At 41.7% G+C, this 9,743-nt stretch overlaps 1 long non-coding RNA gene and 1 pseudogene across 1 annotated transcript; one reads left to right on the forward strand and one right to left on the reverse strand.

Annotated features, from left to right (window-relative positions):
• Positions 1-3,478: 3,478 nt before the first annotated feature.
• Positions 3,479-7,077, reverse strand: LOC137976423 (uncharacterized). The gene is made up of 2 exons (XR_011117763.1): positions 5,428-7,077; positions 3,479-4,880 (listed from the first exon to the last, which is right to left on the reverse strand). It is a non-coding gene; the product is annotated as an uncharacterized lncRNA (long non-coding RNA).
• Positions 7,078-8,693: 1,616 nt separating this feature from the next.
• The window catches only part of LOC138011573 (uncharacterized), a 1,417-nt pseudogene continuing 367 nt past the window's right edge, over positions 8,694-9,743 (forward strand).

The following is a 9,743-nucleotide window of genomic DNA, read 5'->3' on the forward strand; positions in this document are numbered from 1 at the left end:
ATTGTTACTTGGTCATCTTTACTTCGTTAACTACCTTTATCTACACACAAAATACACCGAAGAAATGCTACACACGCACACCCACGCGCCTGGAAGTTTCAATATGACAGGCGCATTGTGAGATAATGCCTTGGAAGAGTAAGGCTGAGTTTCCATTGCTTATCAAGATACTACTCCTTTTATTGTTAAGCACATATAAATTTTTCAGTTGCATGAGGAATCAACCGATGTTCACGTTAATGTTAGTCTCAAGGATATCGTTTACGGTGTTCTAACAAAAAGGTAGGATGAATTGCCCCTAAGTGTTCTGTTGAATGATTTATAAGAAAAATATGTTAGTGGAAGTGGTACAAGAAGAAAGAACTTTAAACAATCAAACTGGCTGGTAACCCCGGCGAAGCGAGTTATACTTGATTGAGTACCCCCTCCTGAGCGGAGTTTCTGGATTATAGTAACTCATTTATTTGCGATGATAAAATTATACGTCTGTGATACTTTGAAGTACTTTCATTTTTTGTAAAGTTATTATGACAATAATAATAATAATATTATGATGATGATACGACGATGATTATGATGGTTATCATTATCATTACTTTGTAAATGCATCATGTCAAAAGTACAGTCGAGAGCCGACTGTTCTGGGCAATTCCACTTGGAAAAGGCAATGAAATATCACAAGCAGTGTTTGACGCATGGATGTTAGGCAAATTCACACACTGCCGATGCGTAACCTGCAGGTACGGGTGACGTGGTAATGGTAATGAATTTATATAGCGCATTTTCTATTTACACAGTCAAATGCGCTTTACAAGCAATTGATCTATTGGTGAGATCGGACATCAGCATATTCATGCGCTGCTGGCAGCCGCTAAGAATTATCGTGGTTATTCATCTGAATTGACGGTAGGAAAGTTTGGGCTGAGCGAGATAGCTAAAAAAGTCAAATTCATCAATATTCATATATATGCTACAAAGTAAATTTAAGGTTAAAAAAACCTTAACTGAAAGAGGCTACCAACTTAATTTGCCCCCGGATTTTAGAGTAGCTTGGTGTAGCAATTATCTCCGAGCAGGTACCCTCCCAACCATGATAACAAACGAGGAGAGACCACAACACCGGGAACTCCTTGCGAATAGTGCGTGGGTTCACACGGAGTTATGAACGTTGAAGGATTGTGACGCTCAGGGCCTACGGTTTATCGTCCTTGAGTCTAACCATTTGCAGATGTAATTACAAATGCTGCACGTTCTCCTCAGTTGTTTAAAGACCCTGAGTGTTGGTCCGGCCGGAGGCAAACTCACGGCCTCCCGCAAGGCAGCCCGGTGCTCAATCAACTGAGCCACTGGTGCGCGGTGGCTCAGTTTGCGCATATGTGGTCCCAGCACAGTTGGCTCAGTTGGTTCAGTATCGAATTGCCTTCCATTTAGAAGATGACAGATGACTATAAAGGGCCTTGCCATATCCAGGGAGCTCGAGATGAGTTTTCTTCTGCATTGCCCTTACCGCTTGCTCCAAGTGGCTTCCGCATCCTGTTTATAGGTTCGTTCGATCAACCGATGTCCGTCGTGACGTGATGCTGTTCCTCTTGGTAAGTTAGAGAATTGTCACATGAGTTCTCAGAGCGGCTCATTTCCTGGGTGATCATTATGCAGGCTTTGAATCTGTTTTTCCGTACTTCCTCGTTTTCTGCACGTAACGGGGACATCCCACAAAGCTTGCGCCTGACTCGAGCTGTACGACCTTCCACGATTTCTTTTGATCGCAAAAAAACATCTTAAAAGCTGTATTGTGTTGACAAGTAGTACTTTGCAGCCTTCTTTAGGTCTTTCAACGCCGTGTCTAGATTTCATTACTCTCTCTGATCTCGAAAGTTCCCATCATATCAATGAGAAAATTATCTGTCATTCTATATCACAATCTACTGTCTTGTTGCCCCTCCCCAACGTCATATGTCAGTTTTTTTCAGATGATTGTAGGCTCGAAGTAAACCACTTGAATGCGGTGTTCAGGCACGTGATTGGGCTTTGATTATCGCATGCCTTCTAGGTGTTAAACGCTAAACCTTGCGCTGAGGACGCTCTCTTGCCGCACACTCACTTATGGGAGAAGACTAAAAACACAACACACTTTAGTCCTTTTCACATTCCCCAAACAGGCAACCATCATGAACTGGTATAAATTACTGTTTTTTTTTCCCAGGGATGCCGCAGGCAGGCACGGTAACAATTCAGGCCCATTCCTTTATTATTATTATTATTTTTATTTTTCTTTTTGTTTTTTTTTTTCTTCGTAGTAGTCTTTCGTTTTCCGCATAACCCGCGGAAATTGAATTAAGCCCCACAAACCGGGGAAGAAGTTGACTAACAGTAGCGATTTAGAAAGGACTTCAGAGGAAGTCGATCATGTCAATGATATTACCAAACCCAAACAACAGAATAAAAAAATAGCCTTCAACGGCCAAATAAAATAAAAATGAAATAGTTTAAAAAAGTTAGAGATCGTCTTCGCGGGGACTTCGCAGTGGTCTCCCATTCAAGTACTAACCCCATCCGAATGGGCCTAACTTTAGTAGACACTTTAACTTAAGTTACATCAAATTTAATGGTATGTGATAGGTCAAGCCAATGACATTCCACAACAAAAAATATATCCATTCCTTCTTGTACAGGAATAAAAAATAGGCACGCATTGCGTACGTGTTGTAGTGCAGTAACACCGTAGGGTTCTTACAGCCAAGAATTGGCTATTTGAGCCTTACGGCGCCTGCTCACACCTCGTGCTAACATGTATGCACCAATTAGAGACGCTTTTGATTGTTATTCACGAAAACCAATGAGAAGACACTTTGCTTCAGGGTACCCCAGAGCTCTTCTCTCCCTCGGTCAAGAGAAGAGCTCTGGGGTCGAGATTGGTACATCGCAAAATCGAAAGTGTCATCGAATTCAGCGGGCGCCGTGATTAAGTTACCTTGCGTGTTTACTCGCGAAACGAATTGTACCTCTGTGTCAAAATGATGGCAAGGTACCGGCTTTTTGTTTTTGTTCGTTTGTTTTTTTTTTCTTTCAAGTGTTATAACGTTTGATGAAAAATGTGCGAATTCAACACAAAGATCACAATCGCCCAACTCTTGAGGTTGACCATTGTTTCTGCAAAGTCAATAATTTACTCTCCTATACGAGGTTATTTATCACCAAGGTAATTCCATCGTTTTGGAAATGGCAGCTGCTTTATTATTAATCAGTGACACAAATTCTTGCCGATTTTGGCGCTCATTTTGTTGAAACTCAAGCACGCTTCCAACAGACCTGTTTATTTTAGTGATTTATGTACGCGCTGCAGGCCTATTGACACCACGGTCTTACACTCTTACAACCCGGTTACAGTGTGTTGCACTACCACAAAAACGTGAAAAGAAAATTAGAAAAAAAGTCTTAAACAACTATTTTGTTTTATACACAGAGCAAAGGAAACGAATGAAGTAGCCGATCTCCAGTCAGTATTCCAAAGAAGTCTGACCTTTTTTATCCTGACATTCCTCAAAGAGCTTTAGTACAAGTGAATTCTGATAGCGTTGCTGTGCTGATTGTTGAGGCCCCATTAGGGGAGGGGGGATTTAAGTATCTCGTATCCTATTAATTGTTGGCCTATGTATCCTGTATCCCGTTAATTCCTGTGGTTTTGTACCTCTGTAATGCCAGTCTGGTTTTTTTAATATCCCGCATCCCGTTGTTCCCAAATATCCCTTATTTCTATATGTGTTTTACCTAAATATCCCGTATCCTGATAGCCCCTCTCGTTGTTTCCATTTGCAAATTTAGTAGCATAAATTCTAAGAGACAACCTCTTCCTGTCTTTTTAACAAATAACTTCCAGTTAAATTACAGAATTATTTTTCTGGTAATCTCTCCCCATTTTCCTAACTTTACCCGTAGTTGTAGTTCGCTATAACTGGACAGTTTGTGTTACCTGTTTGTGCATTCCAAGGATACGTCCTTATAGGCGGTTTTTTTAGTGGATAAATTTTGCTTTTGCGTTATTGGTCAGACAACTAGATATACATGATCGCTTGAGATAATCGAAAAAGAAAGTGTAAGGGAATCACAACGCTCTCAAATTGTCCATGAATAGAAAGATGACCCCCTAGCGTCCACAACCCTCTGGCGAGTACCACGAGGACTGAATGGTTGGGACAAGAATGAATACACCAATTGCGTGAAATGTGGCTTTCCTCTCACTAGAAAAGAAATCCAAATATTCGTGCACGAAACACGGTTAGAAGCCAAAAGCTAAACGACTGTTTAGTTTATTTCAACACGCTAACCAATTCTATTCACTTGCGCTACTTCACACAAAAAGGCATTTTTTGTTCATATCCGTTACTTTCATGTGCGAATGTTTACTTCACACGACCGCTTACATACAAACAGAGCAAAGGGTACAAAAAAAACACAGAAACAGACCTTGCAGGGAACTGGATACTCGAAAGTTTTGAAACGTTGGATACGGTAGTCCAATTGTATTACGGGAAATGAGAGGATGTTCCTGTGCAAGGAACTTATCCCATTTTTTATTGTGAAAAGAGAGCTTGTTTCTCTCTTAAGTAATCCGTCGTTCATAGACTGCTTTCGCTCTTGCCAACAATACTGCACGTTTTGATGGAGCATTCTTTTGTTTGCAGCTGTAAATTTTCTGTTTCGAAAGCAGTATAAGGAGATTGTATTTATGCGGATCTTCAAACGGTGAATAATCACCCTCGGAAATTGCATACTAATAGTTTTCGAAAACAGGTTTTGTTGAACGCCAGAATACGGTTGCAACACAAGAGATCAGTCATTTTTTCCTTTGTTACCACTAGTGGAGATTCTCTCTTCCCAATCTTAAAAAGAAAATCAACAAAGAAATTTACATTGGAATTCACACGATTTTGCATCAATAGCTTAGTTGAAGGGGATTGAATAGACAGTTTCCCAGAATAGAGGGAGTTCATTGCAACAATATTGCTCTTCAAATTTCATTTCCTCTTTCGGTAGTTTTGAGATAATAAAAATAGAGGTCGTAGATCCTCTTTGACAATGATGATTCAACTTCTGAAAGCTCGACCCCTTTGTAAGATGTTTTTTTCTCTCTTTGAAATATTACTAGCCATGATCATTTTCAATTCGGGTAAAAGGGATGGTACAGACCGTTCGGATACGTTTAGTTGCAGTTCCGTTATATGTGGCAAAAGTTCTAGCCAATCCAAGTAAATCTCCGACTTCGCAGAATCCTTTGAATAATACTGAAATGAATAATCTTTGGCTGAATACAGATTTTCCATTTACACAAGTACATACATAACAGTTGTAACAATCTGATCACGAGAAAAAAGGATTGGAGTAGTTCTAAGGGCAGTTTCAAATACATCAACAATAAAAACGATTTGCCTTTCGGTTTTGGAGAAACTAACGCAGTGTGAGTGCCGATCCAACGAGCTTCAACTTTTCTTCGCACTGATCAGACGGCTGTAAGATGAAGTAAAGCAACAGAAAGGAAAGGCAAAAGAATAGCATCGTAAAACAATCACCGCCGTTTCGGAATTGAGAAAAGAAACATCTTTCACATCCTTCCTTTAGGATTGGATTTGGTTTTCCTATGCATTCCAAGAATGAAAACTATAGCAAAAATTCAAGTTTTGTTTAGGGATCGTACGTTATACAGGAAGCGCTTTTCTTTTGGTCTTAAACGAGAACCCCGTTGTTTCGTTGTCGTTTTTGGATAGTCAACAGTGTTTTGCATCCTCGCCGCCAATGGTTGAATGACGAGCATGGTCAGTTGACTTACTAAGTCAAAAATGAGAAACCTGCATGAACAACCTCGTTCCCAGGGTCTCTCTTCTCTGCCTCCATTGTTCAACGACAATGGAAAGAAGAGAAGAGAGACCCTGGGGACGAGGTTGCTGCATGAAAAGACGAACAGGCGTCTGGGTTTAAGGTAATTCCCTTGAAATTGTTCCACTATCAAACTTTCTTGGAAACTTGGCATAATTAACATTCATGATATGAACATTAAAAAAATGCAAAAAAAAAATGGGGTCACCGTGCTTGTTTACGCGTCAGCAGGCTCTTAAAATGGGGTATTATTACTGTTTTCGCGTTAAAAATTCGAATCACCTTCATACAGAATTAAGTCTTGGTTACTTCAAAGACACAAAATTTTATTTTGAAAATAAAGCTTCTTTTATTTACATAAGCAGTAATGCTTCATTTACGCCGACTTTGATTCCGTGGTTGTGGGAACAGTGCACTTTTTGGGACAGTTCCGTGGTTAGCTTTAAGTCCTCGCCTTGGGTAAAATACACCCAGTACGGAACTGTTTTCCAAAAAAAATTCATGTTCTACTATCAAACTTTTTTTCTTCTTCAAATATGTTCTTTATTAGACTGTTCTAAGCAAATACCTGAAAAAAAAAAAAAATCGGGGGTCACCGTGCTCGTTTGAGAGAAAAGGAGCATTTATTTTGCTATCGGGTTTAGTTTGAGCGAAATCTTTTACGTTTTGTATGCGCACGTGCTCGTGTGCGCGCGCTAATGACGCGAAAATCGTGTGCAGTAAGGATGCGCAATACAATACTAAGGAATTACCTTAATGTGCATTAAGAAACGAAACTTGCTGCGGTGTTGTACATTGCTTCGTTGAGGGCGTCTCAGGGGTTAGAACAAGTCGAGGGTACCTCCGCCCCACTCCGCTCAAGAAAAAAAAAAAGAGCATTTCTGGAGTGGAGGGGACAGCTGTACGCAGAGTCGCTGAGCCAAGAGAGCCCCCGGTTGACGTACTTTTAACGGAAGTCTTCTTATTTTGACAGAAATACTAATGATTGCGCATGAAAATACAAGTCGTCGATGTACTTGTACGGCTGTTGATTAAATGACGTGGAGAATACCAAGTTGACAAATGCGGGGAAAGTGGTCCAGATTTCCAGACCCTGTTCTCTCGATTCAGCTGCAGTTGGAGCACTTGAGAATCAACACTGCGTACTTATCTTTTATAAAACTGTTGGCTGTCCAAACAATGTTTCGTTTAGTGCAAAATGCAGTCTGCGGAAACAACCCAAACTCTTTACTAATGCTAACTTCAGGCCTCAAACGATACAATATTAGAATACCATTATCCTTTTTAACGAGGGAAAACGTATTAACCACACGTTTTCTGACATACAGCCCTCAATTAAATAAGGAAAGTGAATTTAACAATACAATAACAAAGAAAAAAAATAAAGCAACTAGTTAGCAACACACGTATTTTTCAACTCGAACTGATCTACCATAACAAAGCTGATCAAGGTGCTGATATGAGCCCAATCGTTGCAAGGAAAATGGCTCACTTTCTTCTTAATAGAGCACCTTTTGTTATGGAAGAAAGGAAAGAAACTTTTATCAAGTGTCTAGTTTTCTAGCCCTGTAGCACTAATAAGGAACACTGAGCATGCTCCGTAAACGGTGGAAACCGGTTTGGATCCGCCCCTGATATTGGTGGGAGGGGAGTGCTCTTACCACTAGGCCAACCATGCACCTCCGGTGCAAGGAATAATTCATTAGTCAAAACATGCTCCAAAGCATTGCTTTTACAATGTACATCTCAATCATTAAAAAAGCTACAGCACAAAAAGGAAAGGTTCCAAAGGTTTGCAAAGTCAATTTGTAATATGGTACAGTTAACTTATCTTTACAAGCCCCACTGCGACCTTCCTGTTCGCGTTAGGGAACTTTATTTGAAGGTGCTCGCACACTAGGGGTCATTTTGCAGCTACATGACCCTGGAACATGCAGCAGTTTTAAACTCATATTCCATACATATAACGTGGCATAGAGCGGGAACCTATATCGGGGACACGAAGCACCTACCAAATCACAACATGTACACACAGAACAAACTGCGCCATAAGCATGTCCCTGGGACATCTATCCATTTTACTCACACACTACGGGGCATTTTACATGCATGTGTACCGGGGACATGCAGCGAGTAAAAAATCACAACCAACACAGACAATTAAGCACAGCAGCGGGAACATGTCCCAGGGACTTGTAGCGGAGGTAAATTACTGTTTCGTTCACATGAGGAGGGCTGTAGCATGCGCCTGTATCGGACGCGCGCGGCAGGGACAACATCAAATTGCGCACATACATTCGCTAATGCAGCCATTACATGTCCCGGGGACAGGAAGCCGCAGTCAAATCCCGTTCCATACATACGAGAGGAAATGCAGCAGGCACTTTTATTCGGAGCTCACAGCAGGGACAAAACGTATTTACGCACACACACTTTCAACTGCAGTTATTGCGTGTTCCAGAGACATGTACCCACAAGGTGTCCTATTGTCTGAGTTCTTCGTGCCACACGATTTCACACCTATGTGTCACAGCATCGTGTCTCGCCAAAGTTCATTTGGTCAACCTTTATGCGGCATGTTGCAGCAACGAATGTTGCAAAAACGACGATTTTTATCGTGTGAACAACTCGAGAGCGCGTGTCTGCAGCTTTACTACAAACTTAACCAATCACAGACAGCAAAGAAAAGGCAATACAATACTGCCATGCTTACATACTTGCGATAAACACACAATTGGACGAAAATAGATGGATAATTACATTGTTTTGGAATGCAATAAGTACGGAAGCAACGTTTTAAACGTCGCCATTGACTAGTCATGATGGCGGTGCGTGAAGTTGCCAGAAAGCGTAAGTTCATGTTGCTGACTTTGATGCAGCTTTTAGACGACGACCTTCCTGCGACTATCGAACGACGAGTGTGGACTCGCGAGTGGATAAAACGAAAAGAGGAATTGGGGGCCTATCATACACTGTTTCGAGAATTAGCGGCGGAAGACACCCTTGGGTTTGGCGAGTACATGAGGATGCCTCATGCCAAGTTCCTAGCATTAGTGGAGGTTGTAGGGCCCCTTTTAACAAAGCAAGAGACCCATATGAGGACATCTATTGCGCCAAACGAAAGACTTGCCCTTGGTATCAGATACTTGGCAACAGGAGAGACGTTCAAGTCCCTTTCCTTTCAGTTTCGGATTGGCAAGAGTACTGTGTCTCAGATTGTAATGGGAGTATGCGACGCGATTTACCAAGTTTTGGGAAGACAACGCTTAAAAACGCCCAACCTCGTAGAAAACTGGCGCGAAATTGCAACATTATTCTACTCTAAGTGAAATATTCCAAATAACATTGGTGCTATAGACGGAAAACGGATTTTGATCCAGAAGCCCCCAAATGCTGGTTCCCATTTCAACGACTACAAAGGGAACGAAAGTGTTATTGCGTTAATCATGTCGGGACAGAGTTACGAGTGCCTCTGTGCAGATGTAGGCACCAACGGGCGGAACTCAGACGGACGCGCATGGGCACGGTGCTCACTGAAGAAGGCTTTGGACAGCCCAGACAATCCGCTTAACGTACCTCCTCCTTGCCCATTTCCCGGGGCTAGCAAGGCAGTTCCTTTTGTCATAACAGCAGACGAGGCGTTTTCTTTGGCAAGCTACATGCTGAAGCCGTATCCTCGAAAGAGCCTTACAGTCGAAGAAAGAATTGCTAACTATCGGATATCTCGAGGACGAAGGATTTCCGAGAATATCCTGGGAATCCTAGCCAATAGATGGCGCTGTTTTCGAGCCCCCTTCCTTTTGAGCCCTGTCAAGGTACAGAAAATAGCGATGGCCGTACTAACGCTTCACAACTGGCTGAACAGCGACAGG

Source organism: Montipora foliosa, chromosome 1 (assembly GCF_036669935.1).
Source record: "Montipora foliosa isolate CH-2021 chromosome 1, ASM3666993v2, whole genome shotgun sequence".
Classification (NCBI taxonomy): domain Eukaryota; kingdom Metazoa; phylum Cnidaria; class Anthozoa; order Scleractinia; family Acroporidae; genus Montipora; species Montipora foliosa.